Consider the following 21,235-nt stretch of genomic DNA (forward strand, 5'->3'; position numbering starts at 1 on the left):
TGTTGATCATATTGGCAGTATACTGTAGATAATCCCCATTAAATCATGACTAATCCATATCTCAATTTTACTTCAACCCATAGCTGTTTTTAATCTGTGCCTTAGATGGTAGCACTCCTATCTATGAGCTGATAGTTTATGGGTTCAAATCCTAGTCTTGAAATCTAAAATCTAGGCACTGCGGAGCTGAGGGAATGTTGCATTGCCAGAGAAGATGTAAAAACCAAGGCCCTGCCTAATTTTTTGGATGAATTGAGAAGATCACATGGCATCTTTTCCAAAGAACCAGAGAATTTATGGCAAATATTTATGCCTCATCCAGCAATACATTGCTTTTTGCTGATAGCTGGGCTCTGTACAATTATTGCAAAACTTGTTCCTCTTTATCTTCTAGCCTTTTAGCTTAGCTTTTCATTGTCCTTTCAAATTACTTTTCAGACCTGACAGCTATGTTTTAACAGTGTCCTCTGATCTCTCGTGTTTGTCGAGAAGGGAGGCAGGATGAAGGAACCGGGATGACAAAGGGAAGAAGGAACAAAAAAAAGGATGGGGAGGAGGAGGGGAGGCAAAGGTGCAAGGAGGGCAGAATAAGTTGTGGGAAAAGGGGCAGGGAAGAAATGGAAACACAAGTGGGTAGATCATGAAGGGAAGGGGTAAAACAAGGAGGAAAAAGGAGGGAGAAAGGAGGAAAATTAGGCTGTAGTAAAGAAGATATGGGGAAAGAAATGGAGAGAAAAATAAAATTAAGGAAAAAAAGCTGGACATTTTCTATTTGTTCCATTTATTAGTCAGACAACTGTCCATTTCATGGATTCTAGTGCCCTTGAATGACCCTCATTCCCTGCACTCCATTGCTTGTTTAACCTTGGCTCTCTGTGTAATTATTGTCAAGCTGGTAAAGATAGTGGATCTAGGACAAAGTTAATTGTGTGGGATCTGAACAATGCCATTGCCAAAAGGATAACTAAGTCACGTTCCTCTGCAAGATGGAATAGGTTAATGATTGCATAAACATCACAGAGCTGGAGTTTCTTATTCAGGGACTGAACAAAGCAATATTTAAAAAGAATGAGATCTGGACATTAAGATAAATCAAATTACTTTATTCATGGTTCTTCCAAAATGCACATTGATTCAGTGGTGTGATATTGGGGTACTGAAAGAGGTAAACAGAATTAGCAATTCAGATGCATGCATGCACTAAGTCAAATGGTAGATCATTTCAGCTCATGTGAACTATATTACTGATGACAGAAAGATGATTGCTAACCAGAAACATCAAATCTCACCTGGTCACACAGTTAAGGTGAAAAGTATAAATTAAATTATTGTGCAATTATTTATTTTAACCCCAAGAATACCTTGTTAAAAGGAAAACCCTAAAGGAGAACTCAACCATATAAGGAAAAGGACTTAAAAGGTATATGTATGGATTGTAGATCGTAAAAGGTACAGTGGAGGCCAGGGAAGAAGGCAATGATAATGGACTGGGACAAATCGGTGAGGCCCTCCCTGGTCCATAAGAACTGTTGGAATTCTAGTTACCTCTTCCATGGACCTATCCATGCCTCTGTTAAGCTGCCAGGTTTTCTGAGGCTTGGAAATCCGGCTGGCCTGAGGCAATTACGCATCATAAAGTCTCATTATAATATTTAAATGGATAACATGTCTCCTAGAAAAGGGTTGGATGCCCATCCCTTGTCCAGCGTCCGTTAAAGCTGGAAGTGGGCAGATTACAAATGGGTTCAAAGCTGGAAGTGGGCAGATTACAAATGGGTTCAGGTCGATTAGAGAGTTTAAGAATTTCAACCTTTGGCCTGACCCAGATGCACCAATTTTTTTTTGTAATTATAGTTACCCACATGCTATTTCTGCAGGAATTGTGATCAGAAGCAGGAAACATGCTTACTTTCCTTTCCTTATTTATAAATAGCCTCCTTAGGATCAATGAGTCTATGTATAGCCCTCCAAATTACTTTCTCAGTAGGCATGAACTAACACAGTATTAACCAGGAACATTGTTCGTTCACACATCCAGCTTCTCAATGGGTAAACCTGGTAAGCCATCAGGAGAGTTGTGTTAAACTTTGAAATGTATATCAATAACAAAACACAGCCAAAAAACAAACTACTGGAGGAACCCAGCAAGTGAAGCAGCATCTGTGAAGGCAAAGGGATCATCTTGATGCAGGGTCTTGACTTCAAACATCAACTATCCCTTTGCCCCGATGGATGCTGCTTGACCTGCTGAGTTCCTCCAGCAGTTTGATTTTTTGCTCCAGGTTCCAACATCTGTAATTTCTTGCCTCTCCACAAAACATAGCCAACTGTTCGAAGCTGGCTGCACAAATTGTTAAGGCATCTTAAAATGCATAAAAATCTTAAAAGGCTTTATAGCAGTGGCATAGAATAACAAAGTAAAGAGTTCATAATAAACCATTTATAATTTATTTGTTAGTCCTTAATTCTAGATAGTACCATTTTAGAGAGGGGGCAGAAATTTATTAGAACGCTCCTGATTTGAGAGATGTTATGCAGTGACACTAAGGCTGTAATTGTTTTCCTTGGAGCAGTGAAACTAGGCATTCAAACTAATGGGGAGTTTCAAGATAGGTGGAGGAAAATTATTTACATTGGCAGGAGAATCAGTAAGTGAGGATGTAGATTTAAGGAAATTGGGAACAAGTGTAATTATGAAAGTAATTGTTTTACATGGCATGTTGTTGCAACCTGGAATTCACGACCTGTGAGGCCAGTGGAAGAAGATTCAATAGCAACATTCAAAAAGAAATTGAATAGGTGAAAAGAACAGGGAGTGATGCTAATTAGATGGGTCTTTCAATAGCCAGTGCGGACACAAAGAGCCTCCTTATGTTCTGTATAAAAGCAGTGAAGGAGAAAACCTGCCTGGCATGCAAATGCTTTACGAGTGATCAACAATTGGGAGTTGAGCAGACGCATCGATAGGCGGGTAATGCTTCACGTATATAAGATATTGGTCTACTCATTTCAGGAAGGATGTCAATGCACTGGAAGCAGTTTAGAGAAGGACTACTGGACTGATACCTGGAATGGACAGGTTGATTTATGAGGGAAGGTTGAACAGGCTAGACTTGTCTCTGCTGGAGTTTAGAGGAGTGAGGGGGAACTTGACTAAAACGTATAAGATCTTGAGGGATCTTGTTAGGGTGGATGTGGTGTGGATGTCTCCTCTAATGGGAGAATTAAGAATTAGTTGTCACTGTTTGAAAATAAAGGTCACCCTTTTAAGAGATTTTTTTTCTCTCAGAGGGTCATGAATCATTAGAACTCTCTTCCTGAAAGGGCGGTGGAAGTAGAATCTTTGAATATTTTTAAGGCAAAGATAGATTGATGCTTGATAAGCAAGGGAGTAAATGGTTAGATAAGATAAGATATCTTTATTAGTCATATGTACATCGAAACACACAGTGAAATGCATCTTTTGCGTAGAGTGTTCTGGGGGCGCCAACATAGCATGCCTGCAACTTCCTAACCCATACGTCTTTGGATTGTGGGAGGAAACCCACGCAGACACGGGGAGAACGTACAAACTTCTTACAGACAGTGGCCGGAATTGAACCTGGGTTGCTGGCGCTGTAATAGGGTCATGCTAACTGCTACACTACTGTGCCGCCTGAAGCCTGAAGAATAAAGATTCCTGCAGAATGCCATGATGTTATTAAATAGTGGGATAGGATTAAGGGGCCAAATGGCCCACTCCTGCTCCTAATTCATATATTTTAATATAAATAATGATGTACATTTGTGTCTCAAGCTATCAGAGAGTCACAGGTGGGCATCCAATTGGACAATCCATCCCAAAGTAAGTTCTAGTATTGAATTCCTGTCTAGAACATAGAACAGTACAGCACAGTATGAGCCCTTTGGCCCATGACATTGTGCTGACCTATATAAACCTTATCCCCATTCAATCTATCCCCCTCTCTACTTCACCTCCCATAACCCTGTATTTTTCTTTCATCCATGTGCCTATCTAATAGTCTCTTAAACGACCCTATCATATTGGCCCCTACCACCACCCCTGGCAGTGCAATCCGTGCACCCACCACTATCTGTGTAAAAAAAAAACTACCTCTGACATCTCCCCTGAACTTTCCTCCACACACCTTAAACGGGTGACCTCTAGTATTGGCCATTGCCACCCTGGGGAAAAGATGCTGGCTATCCACTCTGTCTATGCCTCTCATAATCTTACACACCTCTATCAAGTCTCCTCTCATCCTCCGTTGCTCCAAGAGAAAAGCCCGAACTCGCTCAACCTCTGCTTAGATTTTTCCCATCTCTTATGCTCAGTTTAAGCTTATGTTGTTCATTAGACGCACACCCTTTTCCGCTGACCCCATTCCCAATGATCACTCACCATCCAACTTAACTTTCTGGTCTCTATGTTAGCTAACCTCATAACTGGCTCCCTGTCCTCGAAAGCTGTATTCATCCTTTTCAGGGTTACTAACTTTCTTCCCTCATTTGAAATACCGACACTTAACATTTGCAAAAATAAAAAAAACTAGAAAAACAAAATAAGACAGGAAATGCTGGAAACACTCACAGGCAGGTAGCATCTGTAGAAAGAGAAACAATTTTTCAGGTCAAAGACCCTATGTCATCCTGAGAAAGAGAATAAGCAAGTTAATGTTAAATTGCAGAGAGGATGGGAAAGCATAACATTTGTTTTGCATGTTTCTGCTCCATGGACAATCTTTCTTTTCTATTAAAGTCCTTGGCTATGCTATCATCTCCCAGATCTGTTTATATTGCTTCCTTTTCCATTCTTTGAAGTACCTTGTGACTCTTCCCATATTAAAAGACTTACTTAAATTCCAATTGTTCTGAGCTGAATATGGAGCCCAATTTAGTTTCAAAGAATGCAAATTGTTTGGAATCTCTAACTACTCTGAACTAAGGACATTAACATAAAACACGATGCTTTAATGGCACAATATTTTGATAGGACTGTAGAAACCTTATCTGTTATCAGTATTTAACTTTAACCACAACTTTAGTTTAGCCTCAGCCATTTTGAAGCTGATTTGTAAGCCTTGAATTTTATCTGTGGTAAAAATCAATATGGATTGAGGGATGGCAGAATGCCAAGTTTGTTCCAAGATCCTTCTGAACTGATTTGCAGTTTATAGAAGACAAACCATGGGTAAACTTTATAGAAAGAACGACCTTTAGCTTTCTCAACTTCAGGACCTTTCAAAGTGCCTCACAACCAATTAGTCACTGTTTTAATGTAGGAAGTATGACAGCCAATTTGCACACAAAAGGTCCCACAACCAGGAATGTGATAATGTCTGGACAATCTACTTTAGTGAAGCTGATTGAGGGAAAATATAGGCCAGGCCCCCAGGGAGAATTCTCTGCTCTCTGTCAAATTAGTGCCATGGGATCTTTCACAGACACTGAAAGGCACATTGCAATTCAGTTTAACAGTTTGCCCCAAAAAGTAGCACATGTGCCAGTGCAGAACTCCTTGATATGGCACTCAGACACATTACCTTCTGATGTAAATGTGGAAGTCCTAACATTGATCCATGATTAACACATTTTTAAGTTAATAATGATATATTTTTGATCAGAACAATTCACTGCTAACAAGTTTAGTAGCAGTCAGGCCTAAAAAGTAGTTTCACTGGGTGGATTTCTAGGATTATGAGTTGATCTTGCAGGCCAGTTCTGCATGGGGTACTGTTACTGATACTGGGTAACATCATACACCTGAGAGTGGAAGAACACAATCATTCTGGCTCCATGACAACTGATTGGCAACAATAACAGTGACATGCAAGCTGTTGTATGGAAGGTACAGCGTTGCCAATTTTATGTGGTTACTTGTACAGTATAAACAGTGGAATTGTACCAGTGCTAAAGGTTTGTGAATCATAACATTTACAGTTTAATGTAAGGTTATGCTGTACTTTTTGATGAGTAAGTTCCATGTAAGTAATTATTGCTGATTATTGCAATCCAGGAAGTTCATCAAGTCTTTATTATAATACTCTTTGAAAACCAGTTATTTGACTTTTCCTGTCCTTATTGACTGGAGTTGAAACCAATCTTTTATTGAAACTGAAAGAGACAGACACACTGAGACAAAGTAAAACCTCTCAGCTATTAAAATATTAACATTCAGCATATTAGGTTCAGATCCTGATTCCTAGTGCCATAATCACTGTGAGATGGGACTTTGCTCAACACCCACTGTTTAACTGGCATTTGCAGATCTTTGTATTATCTGACGGAATGCCAGTGATAATACTTTCACCTCTGTCTGCAAGCTGCTGCTGACAGGCACCTAAAGGTTCTCCATTTCCTTCTGCTTCTTCCCTAGCACAGCCCTGGACGCAGTTTTCTGCTGGGAACTTGGTATTTTATTGTCTCAGCCCAGGCAGCCTGCTGGGCTTACAGAATGGCATTGACAGCTAGTGAGCCCCTGCCTCCACGCTCAACAACTGTCAACACTGTCATTGTAATTATCTTTGACATTCACAAGTATTCAAAGACAATTGGGGCTTGTTAAGAAATAAAAATAGCATTTAAAAAGGTAACATTATTAATATATTTTTCAATGTTGGAATACTAAAGTCTTACACAAACACACACACACACACACACACAATCAAAAACATTTCAACCACATTAAGTATAGCAAATAAAAGACCTTTATTTTCCCTTCTCCCAGTGACCAATGTTCCTGATTTACTTAAGTGGTATTGCTGTTCCAGGTTTAATCCAACGCAAGCTCAGTGGGCACATTTCCCAAGAGCCTCACAGCTAGGAAGTCTGTAGAAGTTTATGCTGCTCCAAGCATGTGCACTGCGTAGGCAGCAGGGAGGAAAATTCCAATACAACACTCTGGGACTCTGGGTGGGAAGTGTGGGGAGGTCTCTGCATTAATTCTGCCATGACATGGAAACTCTGCCCCATTGAAAATGCCTCCCATTAAACTCCATTAAACCTAGATGAGGAGATCAAATTGGCTATCATATATGTTATGTGATATCTTCCATGGAAATGAAAAGCTCCTACCTGAGCTCTCCCTCCTTTGTGTAACGTACGTGCTTGATACTACAATTTAATTGAAATATTTTGTCAGAGTGTAAATAATCTGGTCCCTTCATTATTGCATGAACTTCAATCAAATCTCCCAGGTCTATCCTTCCCAAATTTATATGGTTGCAACTCCTTAAGCTTCTACCATCTCCAAATCTAAGTATTGCCCAGAAATTGGATTGCATAGTGCCGTATTTTCGCAATGATTCGCACCAAGTCTGCTTTTGCTACCAGGTGCCTGATATGCCAATGCATGGAGCAGCCCAGGCAGTTGTGCTTCTCATGGTGACACTTGGATGCCTCTTCTGGGTCTTCTGCCATTTATAGATGGTGTGGGCATAGGATTTCACTGCACTTACAGGGCCTGCTTCAGCGGTACTTGAAGGGGACCCCTGAGAAGTCCCAGTCTCTCAGTCTAGAATAGGGAATCAGCATCAGATTGGTTTCCTATAAATAACATACTTAACTGGTTCTTCCTCAGGACCTCCACAAAGCCCCACCCTTGTGACCCTCACCCATACCCCTAGCTCAAGACCCACACCTGACCCCTCTTGACCATTGATCTGCCAACTTTTCCCCTTTCCAGCCGCTGATCCTCCCACCACCATGTCCCCAACTACTCATCCCCAGTAGCTGACCCTCACTCTGACACCCCTACTGACCTCCAGGCCTTACCAGTCCTGGCCACCATCCTCCCTCCTAAGACCTGGCTGTCAAACCCAATACTGTCCAATACTCTCCTCATCCCTTGACCCCTCTCATATGTGAGTCCCACTCACTACATGCGGGCCGGATCTACATACAGACTTACCTGCTTTCCTTTAAAAAGACCTGTTCTCGTGTAAGGACTGTTTAGTATTGCATATTTCTTGGACTTAGTTTACTATTGCATTCTTCAATAGTGGCCTCTCAAACAAAGCATACATTGGCTGACTGCATACTGAAAAAAATGCATCTTTACTGGTTCCATTCGATTTCAGACTCAGATTAATCAGTGGAAGTTTCCTTTGTCATAATTTCTATTAAATGCCAGTTCATAGTGGTGACCTATTTTCCATTCCAAACAATTGTTTCAATAAATAGGACATGATTAAAATTACATAGAGAAATTATATTATCCATTAATAAGTAATAATTATTTGTAACTTATAGGATAGGCCACACTTTAGAAACTTTTCTGACATCAAGGAGCCAAGGAAGTAATCAGGTATCAAGCAAAAACCACTCCAGTGGTTGTGGTCATCCTAAGGGAGATGGCTGTAGCCAGAGATGCATTACCCCAGCCCCAAGGCATTACTACTGGAGGTCCAACAGGCAATGTCTTTGGCCCAACTAATGTCAGCTTCTTCATCAATGACCTTCCATCATAAGGTATTCCCTGAAGACTGCACAATGACCAATTCCATTTGCAACTCCTCAGCAAACCAAGCCACCCAAAAATGTCTTGAGAGACGAAGCACTTGTGGAGAGAGAAACAGAGCTGATATTTTAGGTCAATGACCTTTCATCACTAAGGCATGGGCTGGTAAGTAGTAGGTAATATATGCATCATAAAACTGCCAGGCAATGACCATTTTCAACAAGAGAGTCGAGCCACTAATCCTTGACATTCGATGACATTACCATCACTGAATTCCCTGACACCGACAAACAGGGGGTTACCACTGATCAACAACTCAGCCAGACCAGCTACATAAAATATCATGGCTACAAGTGGAGGTCAGGGGCTGGGTATTCTGTGATGACTGACAACTGAAAGCCTAACTACCACCTATAAGGCACAAATCAGAAGCATGATAGAATACTTTCCTCTTGCCTGGATGAGTGCAGCTCTAAAATCTATTTACAAGCTTGACCCCATTCAGAACAAAGCAGCCTTCTTGTTTAGTCTCCACCCATTCTAAACATTCATTCTCTCTCTCATTGTGTACTGTGGCTGTAATGCGCACCAGCTACAAAGTGCACTACACTTAAGATAAGATATCTTTTTTGTCACATGTACATTGAAACACCCAGTGAAATACGTCTTTTTGCATTGCTAAGAATGTGCTGGGGGCAGCCCACAAGTGTCGCCACTCTTCCGGAGCCAACATAGCATGCCCACAGCTCCTAACCTGTATCTCTATTAGTCACATGTACATCAAAACACACAGTGAAATGCATCTTTTGCGTAGAGTGTTGTGGGGGCAGCCTGCAAGTGACGCCATGCTCCCGGCGCCAACATAGCATGCCCACAACTTCCTAACCTGTACGTCTTTGAAATGTGGGAGGAAACCGGAGCACCCAGAGGAAACCCACGCATCCATACTAATCTGTCAGCACCTCCCAAACCCACGACTTCTACCACTAAGAAGGACAAAGGCAGCAGACACATGGGAGCACCACACCTGCAGGTTTCTCTCCTATTCATGCACCATTCTGACATGGAACATTATTGCTGTACCTCCAACATTGCTGTAGCTAAATCCTGGAACTCTGTACCTCATGGCACTGTGGGAGTGCCTTCACAAGAAAGGACTGCGATGGTTAACGAAAGCAGCTCACTACTAAGGGAAATTAATGATGGGTAATAAATGAATAAAGAAGAAATTGACAAGCAGAACAAAAAAGGATTGGTCTATCTAGCCTGTCCCAGACTATGATGGCCAAACTATCACAGCAAACACTTCCCTGCCACACCCATCTGTCCACATCTCTCATTCCCACCTTCCCCTTAGCTACATAATCTCCTGGGAGAGGTAAAAATGTGAGAGCCCAGGGATAAGTAAAACATTTTGATGGAATCCTCTTCAACTCCCTGAGGAGGCAAACCCATTCCAGATCTAAAGATTGTTCCAAAAGAAGTGTCAAATTAGTTCACATTTACCAGGAATCAAAGAGAATTTCTCATTTTAACATGAAATCTTCCTTCCCCTTCCCTCATACATTTTCTCCCTGACAATTGAACACAAATTTCCATTATCTTTGACTCACAGTTGCAAAGCCACTAATTGCAGCACAATAACCATAAATTTGCTGCATTCAGGAAAACAATCGGAGAGATTGTCCATAGGCAGAGATAGGGAGCACTGAATTACTGGAGAACTGGGCCAATCAGAATGCATGGCTATGGAGTAAATACCGGAAAGCTTCTTAGTGGTAGAAGTCATGGGTATGGGAGGTGCTGTCAGATTAGTCTGGATAAGTAACTGTAGTGCATTTCATAGATGATGCGATGCCTATGCTTCTGTTGAGAAAACCTTGCCAAAATTTCATACAAATTTGACACTAGGATTCTTCAAGTAAGTAGTCGCAAAGACACCATGACATTATCTGAAGAGTAGCAGGGAATCCCTGTGACTGCATCACCAAAAGAGCTGCCACATCTGCCAGCAAAATCTACCTGTGGACCGACTATATTTGAATAATTAAACAAGCACAATGTGTTTCTGGTTAAAAAGAGATGTCTACAAGGGCAGATCAGTGGCTGGAAATTCTGTGGTGAGTGATTCTCTTCCTGATTCTCTAAAGCCCTAAAACACATAAGAAACACAGTGGAATACTCTCTGCTTACTTGGATGAGTACAGCTTCAACAACACTTAAAAAGATTGACACCATCCAGGATAAATATATATAAGTAAGGAAAATTATAGTTCAACTATAGGACAAAGGTACCCGCTCCCACCTATCAACTTGAACATGTTTAGGAGGTGTAAGTTGTTGTCTTGAAATATAAATACGTAAAGCTCATTTTTATGCAAACAACTGCATTAGTGTTACTGTTGTCCCAGAGTTGACAGATTCATAAAGGGCTGGAGTGTTGCAGCCTGAATTGGCAACTATGTAAATCAGGTCAAGAAACATAATTCAGCTGATAGGATAAAAAGAGAAGGATCAGACATGGAAGTAAAGAAACAATTTGCATTTACAGAGTGTTAAGTACGCAATGTGCTTTATGTCCACAGAATTTATTCCTGGGGAAAGAATGTCGTTAGTACTTTCAAAAAACCTGCACAGGTATGATTGCCCAAATGGCCTCCTTCTCTGAAATGCAATCCGTGCTAGTAAAGTTGGTAGGCAATGTGCACAAAACAAGAACTGATGAACAACATTCAGATAAATAACCATATAAATTTTGGATCAAAATGCTGGAAGAACTCAATGGGTCAGGCAGCATCTCTGGAGGGAAATGGACAGTCAACATTTCGATTCAAGACCCTTCATCTGGACTGAAAGAGTAGAAGGGAGATGCCAGTATCTGCAGTCTATTGTATCTCTATATAAATTTTAGCCAAGGCATCGATAAGAATACCACTGTTCTTCCTTAGAAGGCATAATGTGGCACCTTACGATTCATCTCAATTTCACCCACAAAACTGCACAGCTGCAATATGGCCCGCTTCAACACAGCATTAATTGGAGTGGAAGGATGCAGGGCGACATATGGATGTACAAATAAAATGATGCAAGGGGTGGATTGAGTACAGGATGAAAATGGAGTCTCAAAGGTCATAGATCCAGTTGAGGAGGGAAAAATGTAGGGTAGATAAATTTATTAAGACATATATAAAAGAAAGAGAGAGAACTAACTGAAGGTATAAACAATCTCACCACCTGTTCGTTACATGTCGGTCACTACTTGAGCACAAAAGTCATAGTTAACCTTTGGTAAGTGTAAATAAATGGGTTGCTTTTGGGATGCTGACTTCATCTTCAGCAAAATAATTTGGACAGCCACACATGCATAGATGATTAGCATTGTTTTAAGCAAAACAAAGGGCTGCAGATGCTGGAGTCTGGATGAAAAGCACGATGATGCTGGAGGAACTCAGCAGGCCAGGCAGCATCCATGGAGAAAAGCAGGCGGTCAACATTTCAGGTCAGGACCCTTCTTCAGTCAGTCATCATAGCATTATTTTAAATTGGGAGGTACAACTTTAAGCAAAGCAGCATGCCTGGTAAAAAAAAATGGATTCACAAAGGAGTGAATGGTGTTGCTATTAATAGTCAGGATTATTTCCTACATCTTTCTCACTATCCTACTGACTGATACAGGTCCAAATTAGAAAACAGATTCTGCTTCCATTTTACGTCAAAAAGAATAAGGAATGACAGATTAGCAGAATAGCTAAGTGCCTTCAAAAGGTTAAACAGATACTCCACAGGTTTAGAGTATCTATAAAACTGGTTTGTAATTCTCAATTTAATTGTGTTTTTCTTACTGCAATAGTCAACTGGAATCAGTACTTTGATGTTAAAGGAATAACTTTCCAATTTTATAGCTCCAGCCTACAGCATTCTGTATCAGCATTAGACAATATCGTGGCAGGTAACAGTGTAACCTTGAAATTGGATTTTGTAGCACTCAGTATTTAGGTGTGATGTGATTCAAGTTTGATCATACCTGGAGTAGTTTGCTCTGGAGACCCCCTTTGGGTGAAATCACCCAGGACATGAAATTGGACTGGGTATTTCAGTGCATGCTATTCATGTTAATGTGCCTTGTGTGAGCTATGCATTAAATGACATCACTGGCATGGTACATGTTTCTGTCCCTACCAATATAAATTGGAGTAGAAAGCTCCACACATCTGTCACAGAACAGTCCAGTAGAACTAGGAGCCCATTCTGCTAGTTTGATGTTTTTAGAGGAACACTTTACTGAATGTTAATCAGGAGAGCTGACTGAATATCATCAGGGATGACTGCAGGCTGTTCAGACACCTTCCAAAGTCCACAGAGTGTGCTCAGTCGATAGACATACAGGGATAGTTATATCATGATTGATAAGTAGACGGATAGGTAGTAATAGTTATATGCTGATTGACATTGGATAGAAAGATAGATTGACAAGGGAATAGATTGATAAATGGATAAAAGGAGATGGATAAACAGAAATAGACAGAGTACAGGTTGTTTGGAAATCCCCAGTGGAAGTTGTTTTTTTTGGACACCAGCCCATTCCCTTAACTTCATCAATGCTCTTCCTGTTCCTCAAGATCAAACAGCCTTCTAACATTTATTTTCTTTAGTGTGATACAGGAGTATCGGTAAAGAACAAGGTACCAGAGGGTTCCTGCTTCCTGCAGATCAGGTAGGTTTACAGCTTCATTCAGACAGGCAGGAAACCAAAAGGTGGAGCCAAAGGCAAAATGTCAAATTGTACAGTGGACACTTGAAAATCATTTTTGTGTCTTTAAAGCAAAAATTAAACATTTATAGTGTGGTGTGTTTTAAAGATAGGGAGTTGGAAATACACCAACACCAGTAAATCATGTTTGATCCAAATCATTTTGAGGTTGCGGCAAAGTGGAAGCCAGAGTTTGTGGACTGCAGATAAATGAGGGAGAACTGGAGGCAGAGGAGGAGGGGGGGGGGGGAGTGAGGGAGAATGCAAGGGTGGGGTGACATTGGAGATTCTGAGTGAGAGCAGCATGTGAGACCTGAGAGAATGAGAGGTGGTGAGAGTGGAGAGTGGGTGAGAGTAGAGGAAGTGAGGGTGGAGAGAGTAAAGCGAGAGAGGGATCGTGGAGGAAGAGAATGAGGTTGGATGGCATGGGTGAGCGAGGGCGTGAGAGTGGAGGATGTGAGGATGTGAGGGAGTAGAGGGAGTGAGAGTGGAGAAGTTGAGTGAAACTGGAGGGGTTGAGTACAGCATGGAGAGAGGGAGTGAGAGTGGAAGGGGAGAGCACTGGCAATGAGAGTAAAAGGAGTGGGGATGGAGGATGCTGAAGGCAGAAAAAGTGAGTGAAGGTGAAGGGTGTGAAAGAAACTGGAGGGAGTAGGAGAGTGCATGAGGGTGGGTGAAAGTGGAGCGCGTACGTGAGAATGAATGAGAGTTTAAGAGAACAGAGGGGATGAGAGTGGAGGGGGTGAGAGTGGAGAAGGTCAGTGACAGGGGAGAAGGTGGGTGTGAGTAGAGTAGAGGGAGTGAAGGTGGCATAGGTGTCTGAGAGTGGAGTGGATGCATAAGAAGGGATGAGAGTGCAGGGAATGAGCGCATGGAGCAAGTGAGAGAGGAGGGAGTTGAGAGTGGGTGAGTGCATGAGGGTGAAGAGGGAGAGAGAAGAGATGACAGTAGAGAGTGGAGGGAGAGGTGTGAGTGGATAAGAGGGGAGAGAGTGACAGTGCGGTGAGAGTGGAGAGCGGGAGCGATAAGTGTTCAGAGTAGGTGAGAGCACAGAGAGGAGCTGAGAGTGGCGACTGAGAGTGAGAGCAGTTGTGTTAATGGGTGTTACTGGAGGGAGTGAGAGCAGAGAGTGTGTGAGAGGATGGAGTGAACTGGAGACTGGGTGAGAGTGGAGGGAATGAGAGCGGAGTGAAGGGGTGAGGGCTTGTGAGAATGGAGGGAATAAGAGGAGAGGTTGGAGGGAGGGAGTGAGGATGGATGAGAGCCTGTGAAAGTGGATGGACTGAGAGGAGAGAGTGGGAGAGATAGTGAGAGTGGAGCGAACAGGTGGGTGGAGGAAATTGGGTTAAGTCAAAGCACGACCTGAATGCAAAAGTCTAAAAAAGAATCTAATTATCATTGTCACAGTTGCAGACTGTGGTTTGATGCAAGTGTGGTTTGTCAAGAATGTGCAATTATAAGCAACAGGCTGGCAGCAACAGAGAAACAAAAGCAAACTGAGTAAATGTGCAAAGTTGCTGTCATAGCCAATGTAAAGGAAGAGACTACTAAAGGCAAGTGGTGTTACACTGGGTGTAGTTTAACATCTCTGAGGGAGAGTAAATTGGGTAAGTAGACAATGAACAATTATGTTTGTTTTCACAAAAGCATTCCACCCAATTGTGTTATCAACATAGAAACAAATAAATAAAATTTAGAAATGGCAGGGCAGGCCACGTGTCAGGACTGCAGTATGTGAGAGTTACTGGACAGCCAGATTCTAGATTCCCACGTGGGTAGGAAATGTCTCATCCTCAGTTCTTTGAGCTGAAGTCCCGGTCAGATTCACAAGAGAAGGAGAAGAATTGCTGGGTAGTCTTATCCAAATACAGTTAAACCCCAGAGGAAAGCATAGGATCAGGAAGCAGAGCTAGGCAGTAATGACTTAGGATACAGAAGGAAGTCATACTAACAATGGTCCTAGTCAATAGGCACAATGTGTTTGGCCCCTACAAGGACAATAAAAGGCTGCATGGAACACAGGCCAAGACCAGATCAAGACAATGTAGCTCAGAAGAATATCCATGGAGAATGTGCTGTGTAGAGATGTGCTCCAATAAGGATTTTCTTCAGTTATGATAAATAGCATTCTCTGAAGCATTGCGCAAGACCTCTAAAGGGCATAGTCTACCCAATGGAAGGGTAGAGAATATCTCAAGACAATCGGAGAGGAACACCCAAAAATCATGGCCCATTTTGGAACGACAATATTGGTAAGAGCAAGGAGAAGCCCTTCTGAATAAAAAGTCCAGAGTTGGGAGCTAAATTAAACCAGGACCTTGAAGATAATAATTCCTGGATTATTACCAAACCCACATGCAAGCTGACATAGAGGCATCCATATATGAAGAATTAACATTTGTCTGGCATGAGAAATGGGGTCTTTCTCAGGGACATTTTCATGAGTATGAGGACAGCAAGAAGCACTGGGTCTCCACTTGAACTGATGTGTGATCAGCACCTTGTGCCACAAAGGTGGACTCCAGGTTGAGTCATATTGGAGTCAAGAGTTTTTGTCCATTAGCTGTAAATTTGTGATTTTATGACTCAGTGTGCTGTATAAATAGGAAGTGGTAAAGATTCAGGAGTCAAAGACTGGGGAGCTTCAAGAAACAAAATAAGTCTAAAAAGGAAACAGGAAAGAAGAGCAGAAGACTGACTAAACTACGGGATGATATAAACAGCCCAGGAAGAGTTACAGAACAGTAATGTAACCAGGTGGTTAAAAATAGAGTAAGAGGAACTGCTATTTAAAATGAGTTTTGCTTTTTACAGGGATGCACATAGCGACTGTAATGAAACAGTGGAGCTGGAAGAAGTGGAATAAAGCAGTGGAATCTGGAATCTGGCTGTCCAGTAAAACTCTCACACTCTGACGATAGCAAATTCTAAGAAACCAGATAGGGAAGTGGCGATAGACCAATCAGGACAAGTAGTTAAACATGGGAGTCTAATTAAGATAAGATAGATATCGGTATTAGTCACATGTACATCGAAACACACAGTGAAATACATCTTTTGCGTAGAGTGTTCTGGGGGCAGCCCGCAGGTGTCGCCGCACTTCTGGCGCCAACATAGCATGCCCACAACTTCCTAACCCGTACGTCTTTGGAATGTGGGAGGAAACTGGAGTACCTGGAGGAAACCCATGCAGAAACGGGAAGAACGTACAAACTCCTTACAGACAGTGGCTGAAATTGAAACCAGGTCGCTGGCGCTGTAATAGCATTACGCTAACCACTACACTAAAGGAAAGTAGAGTAGCTGCTTTTATTACATAACATAGAGTTATAGAGCACAGAAACAAGCCTTTGGCCCATCATAACCATGTCGACCATCAAGCACCCACTTATACCAATCCCATGTTCCAGTACTTGGTCTGTAGGCTTCTATGCCTTGGTCAATTCAAGTGATCATTCAGATACCTTTTAAGTGTTGTGGGAGTACCTGCCTCTACCACCTTCTCAGGCAGTGTGATCCAGATTGCAACCACCCTCAGGATGAAAAAACAGATCCTCAGATCCCCTCTAATGTTCTTACTTTTCACTTTAAAGCTATGCCTTCTGATTTTAGATGTCTCTGTTATGGGGAAAAGTTTCTCACTATCCACCCTGTCAGTACCTCCCATAAAGTTGTATATCTTTATCAGGCCCCTCCTCCCTCCTCAGCCGCCTCCACTCCAAGGAAGACAAACTCAGCCACTCCAGTCTCTCCCCTGAATTGAAATGTTTCATCCCAGACAAATCTCCTCTGCACACTCTCCAGTCCAATCACATTCTTCCTATAATGTGGTAACCAAAACTCCCCACAATACTCCAACTGTGGCCGAACCAAAGTTTTGTTAGTTGTATCATGAACACCATGCTTTTATATTCTATGCCCCGGCTAATGAAGGCCAGTATCCCATAAGTCTTCGACACCACCTATACGGATCAATGGACTTGCACACCGAGGTCCCTCTGTTCCTCAATGCTCCTTAGGGCCCTACCATTTATGGATGTATCTTTATTAGATCTCCCAAAATACATCACCATGCACTTATCCAGAGTAAATTTCATCTGTCATTGATCTATCCAATTTATCAGTTGATAAAAATCATTTTGACCGATATTCATAACCAAATTGTTCCTGTACATGACAAATATAAAGGGTCTCAGTACCGATATCTGTAGCACACAATTGGTTACAGGCTTCCAACCACAAAAGCAGCCCTCCACCATCAACCTCTGTCTCATATTACCAAGCCACCTTACAGAGTTATGGTCACTCTCTCCAAAATGCTCACCCACATACAATTTAAGTACTTGCCTGGCTTCTTTCCCTAAGAGTAGATCCAGTAGAAGGACTATCTACACACTGGCTCAAAAAGCTCTCCTAGATGAACTTTAAAAATTCCACCCCCTCATAGTCTATCACACTAAGGTGATCTCAGTTAATATTGAGGAAGCTGCAATGCCCTATCACTATATCTTTATTGCTCTTATACTGACATATCAGCTCCTCCATCTCCTGCCATCTGTTGAAAGGCCAATAGTGTAACTGCAGCAAAATCTAAGCTCTACCCATATGGCCTCATTTGAACAACCTTCTAGGACATCCTCCCCCATCACTGCAGTGTTAATCTCCTTAATCAACACTGCAATGCTCCTTGTCTTTTATATCCTCCCCTATCATGCCTGAAGCTTCTGTACTCTAGAACACTGAGTTGATATTCCTGCCCTCCTTTTAACCATGCCTCTGCAATTGCAACAATATCATATTCCCACATGCTGCTCTACATTCATCTGATTTACCAGTCAGACTCCTTGCATTAAAATAGATGCAATTTAGCCTTCCAAACCTCCCATGCACCTTTACATACCCATATCTGCCTATCTGCCTTTTGGACTGACTTAGTTCTTCTATATTAGACTACAGCTTTCCCCTCGCCCCCCCCCCCCCCAATCCATTTGTACGTCTACCGTACATCTACTGTTTGGTCCATTCCTTTATGAAATTAGGTTAAACCCTTCCCAACGACATACAAGGATGTTAGACCCATTCTGGTTCAGGTCAACCTGTCCAGCTTGTACAGGTCCCATCTTCCCAAGAAATGGTCGTAATGATCCAAAAATCTAAAACCTTACTTCTTACACCATTCCTATAACCACACATTCATCTCTCCCACCCTTCTATTGCTATACTCATCAGCACATGGCACTGGAAGAGGCCTGGAGGTTTCCAATGAGGAAAAAAATAGGGTGCAGTTATAAATAGAATCAATGTGACTAGAGATTAAATAAAGGATTAATCACAATTGTAGAGTTAGGCTCTAAATCATTACTAAAGACATTGAGGAGGAGGTAAAATATATAAGGGGAAATGAAGGAAAAAGGACAGAATAAGAATCATAATAGATCTCAACTGTCCTGAAATTAATTGGCCAGAAGAGATGGGTACAAAGATAAAGAAACTGTGTTTCCACAAGGTGTACAAAACTCTTCCCAACCCAATCTAGAAAAAGCCTGCTGAAAAGAGAAGATTCCGTGCTGGATCTGATGATGTAGAATGAACCAGAATACATGATGTAAGGACGCAGGGAAGAATCTCAGCAATCAACAACTTGAGGATAATAAAACCATAAGAAACTAAAGCAGGATTATAGTCATTCTGTACTTTTCCCCTGCACTGCCATTCAATCAGATCATGGATAAACCTGACCTCATCCAACCTTGAACAGAATCGCCCAGAGATCCTGATTTACTTGTGTCCATCAATCCATTGATCTGAGCCTTGAATATTCAGTGTCTGTGCAGCCATGGCCTCTGACACATGAATTGTTGAGAGTGGTTGAAATGGGCATAAATACGGTAGAACGCCAATAATCTGCAGTACCATAGTTCAGAAATCCTGATGGTTTAGCATCTGGCTCATTGAGTGATATTTCCCATGCTCCTTTCAAACTCACTGGGACCTCTCTTCCCACACATTTTATAAACACACCAGGGCCCTGTTTGCTGCTCCCTTTAATGCACCAGGTCCTCAATTCCCATGTTCCTTTTAACTCACTAGAGCCCCATGTACCCACTCCTTTTAAACTCACTGGGCCCTGATTCCAGTGCTTAAACTCACCAGAGCCTTGCTTCCTGTGCTCCCTTTAACACAACAGGTCTTTACTTTTTTTATTTCAAAAATAAACTTTATTCATAATAAAAAAAATATACAAAAGAATAAACAGTGCAAAAACTTTTTACATTCTTAGTGTCATATGTTCAATACATTCAGTGGTGTTAATACATTTTTTAATCCATTGCACCATTGCCAGTCATACACTTTCAATGTTTGAGGGGCTTCCCCATCCAACTCAGATGTTTTGGACAGTTTCTTCAGGGAACCACCCCACAGTATCTATTGGTTCTTATTTCCATGTTCCCTTTAAACTTACAAGGAACCCATTTCCTGTGCTCCCTTTAAATTTACCAAGGTCAAGTTTTTTGTGCTCCCTTTAAAACATTGGGCCTTTGTTTCCCATGCTCCCTTTATTCTCACCAAAGCCCAGTTACCTGCACTCCCTTTAAACTTACCAAGGCTTTCCCACACCGCTTTGAAATCCACCGGAGCTGTGTTTCCAACACTCTCTGTAAACTCACTGGGTTCACTGGAAAATTGGTAACACTACAGTGTAATATTTTTTAAAATGTGAAATAGAAATGTGTTGGATTATGAAATGGTAATAAATATCTATTAGATTGGAAAATCTGCCAGTCTTGCACCACCAAAGTCATGCACTTCGGTGCCAAATTATCAGAGTTTTATAATACATTGAAAACCAGGGAAATAGTTTAGACAAAAGGTGATTTTCACAGGCTATGATGCTAACAACATCATTGGGCAACTAGGATGTCGAACAGCAGTGGCAAACTTTTATGATGATGTTCAACAGAGACCAAAAAAAAATCTTCTGTGATTAAGCAAGAATAAACTAGGGACATCATGGACAAAAGAAGATGTGAGGGAAATATTCAGGACAAGGCCTTGGAAATATTAGCACTGTTGTATTATTATCTCAGGTCTAAACCCTATAACTCCCTCTCCAATAGCTTTGTGAGAGTACCTTCATCAAAGGTGGATCCTCATCATCTTCTCAAGGGCAATCAGAATGGGCAGAAAAGCTGGTGTCTTGAGAAATGTAGAGAAAAGCTGAGCTGAGTAGGGACTGACTGAAGTGCTGCCAAGTTCAGGCTCTGCAGGTGACAACTTTCAAGCCTAGTGCAGCTTGTTTAAAATTAGAATAAGCAGACTGTCATACAATAATATTTCTATTCACTGTTGAATCTCTGGCCTTGATACAAGATCGAAACAAAGCATACATCAAATTATATGTTCTTTGAATTCCTGCACTACATTGATAGTTTTTCCAAAACTACATAAAACTTACAGCACAGAAACTGATCATTTGGCCCATGTAGTGTGTGCCAGTGTTTGTGTTACATTCCGGCCTCTAGCCCCCTATCTTCATTTAACTCAATCAATAAAACCTTCTATTCCGTTCTCTCTCATATTAGCCTCCCCTCAAGTGTGCCCATGTTATTTGCTCCCACTACACCCTGTGGTAGTGAGTTCCACATTCTCACTATGGTCTGGATAAAGAAAATGCTTCCTAAACTGTCTATTTGACTTCTTGGTGATTTATATTCGTGGCCTGTAGTTTTGCTTCATCCCACAGATGGAAGCATTCAGCCTGTGTTTAACCTATAAAAAGTTTTCATAATTTTAAAGACCTTTAGTGGTGTCACCCATTAACTTTGTCTTTCTAGGAGGAAAAAGACCCAGTATCCTTTCTGGGTTACAAATGTCCGACTTATGGACACCATGTACATATGAATAAGCTCCCATAAATATTATTAAATTCAGACAAGAATCAGTCTTGAAAAAAGAATTTATATGTAATTTCCCTGCAATAATCAGATGTCATTGTCTCTAAAGAACATGGACTGCCAGTTTCACCA

This window comes from Pristis pectinata, chromosome 28 (assembly GCF_009764475.1).
Source record: "Pristis pectinata isolate sPriPec2 chromosome 28, sPriPec2.1.pri, whole genome shotgun sequence".
NCBI classification, from domain to species: Eukaryota; Metazoa; Chordata; class Chondrichthyes; order Rhinopristiformes; family Pristidae; genus Pristis; species Pristis pectinata.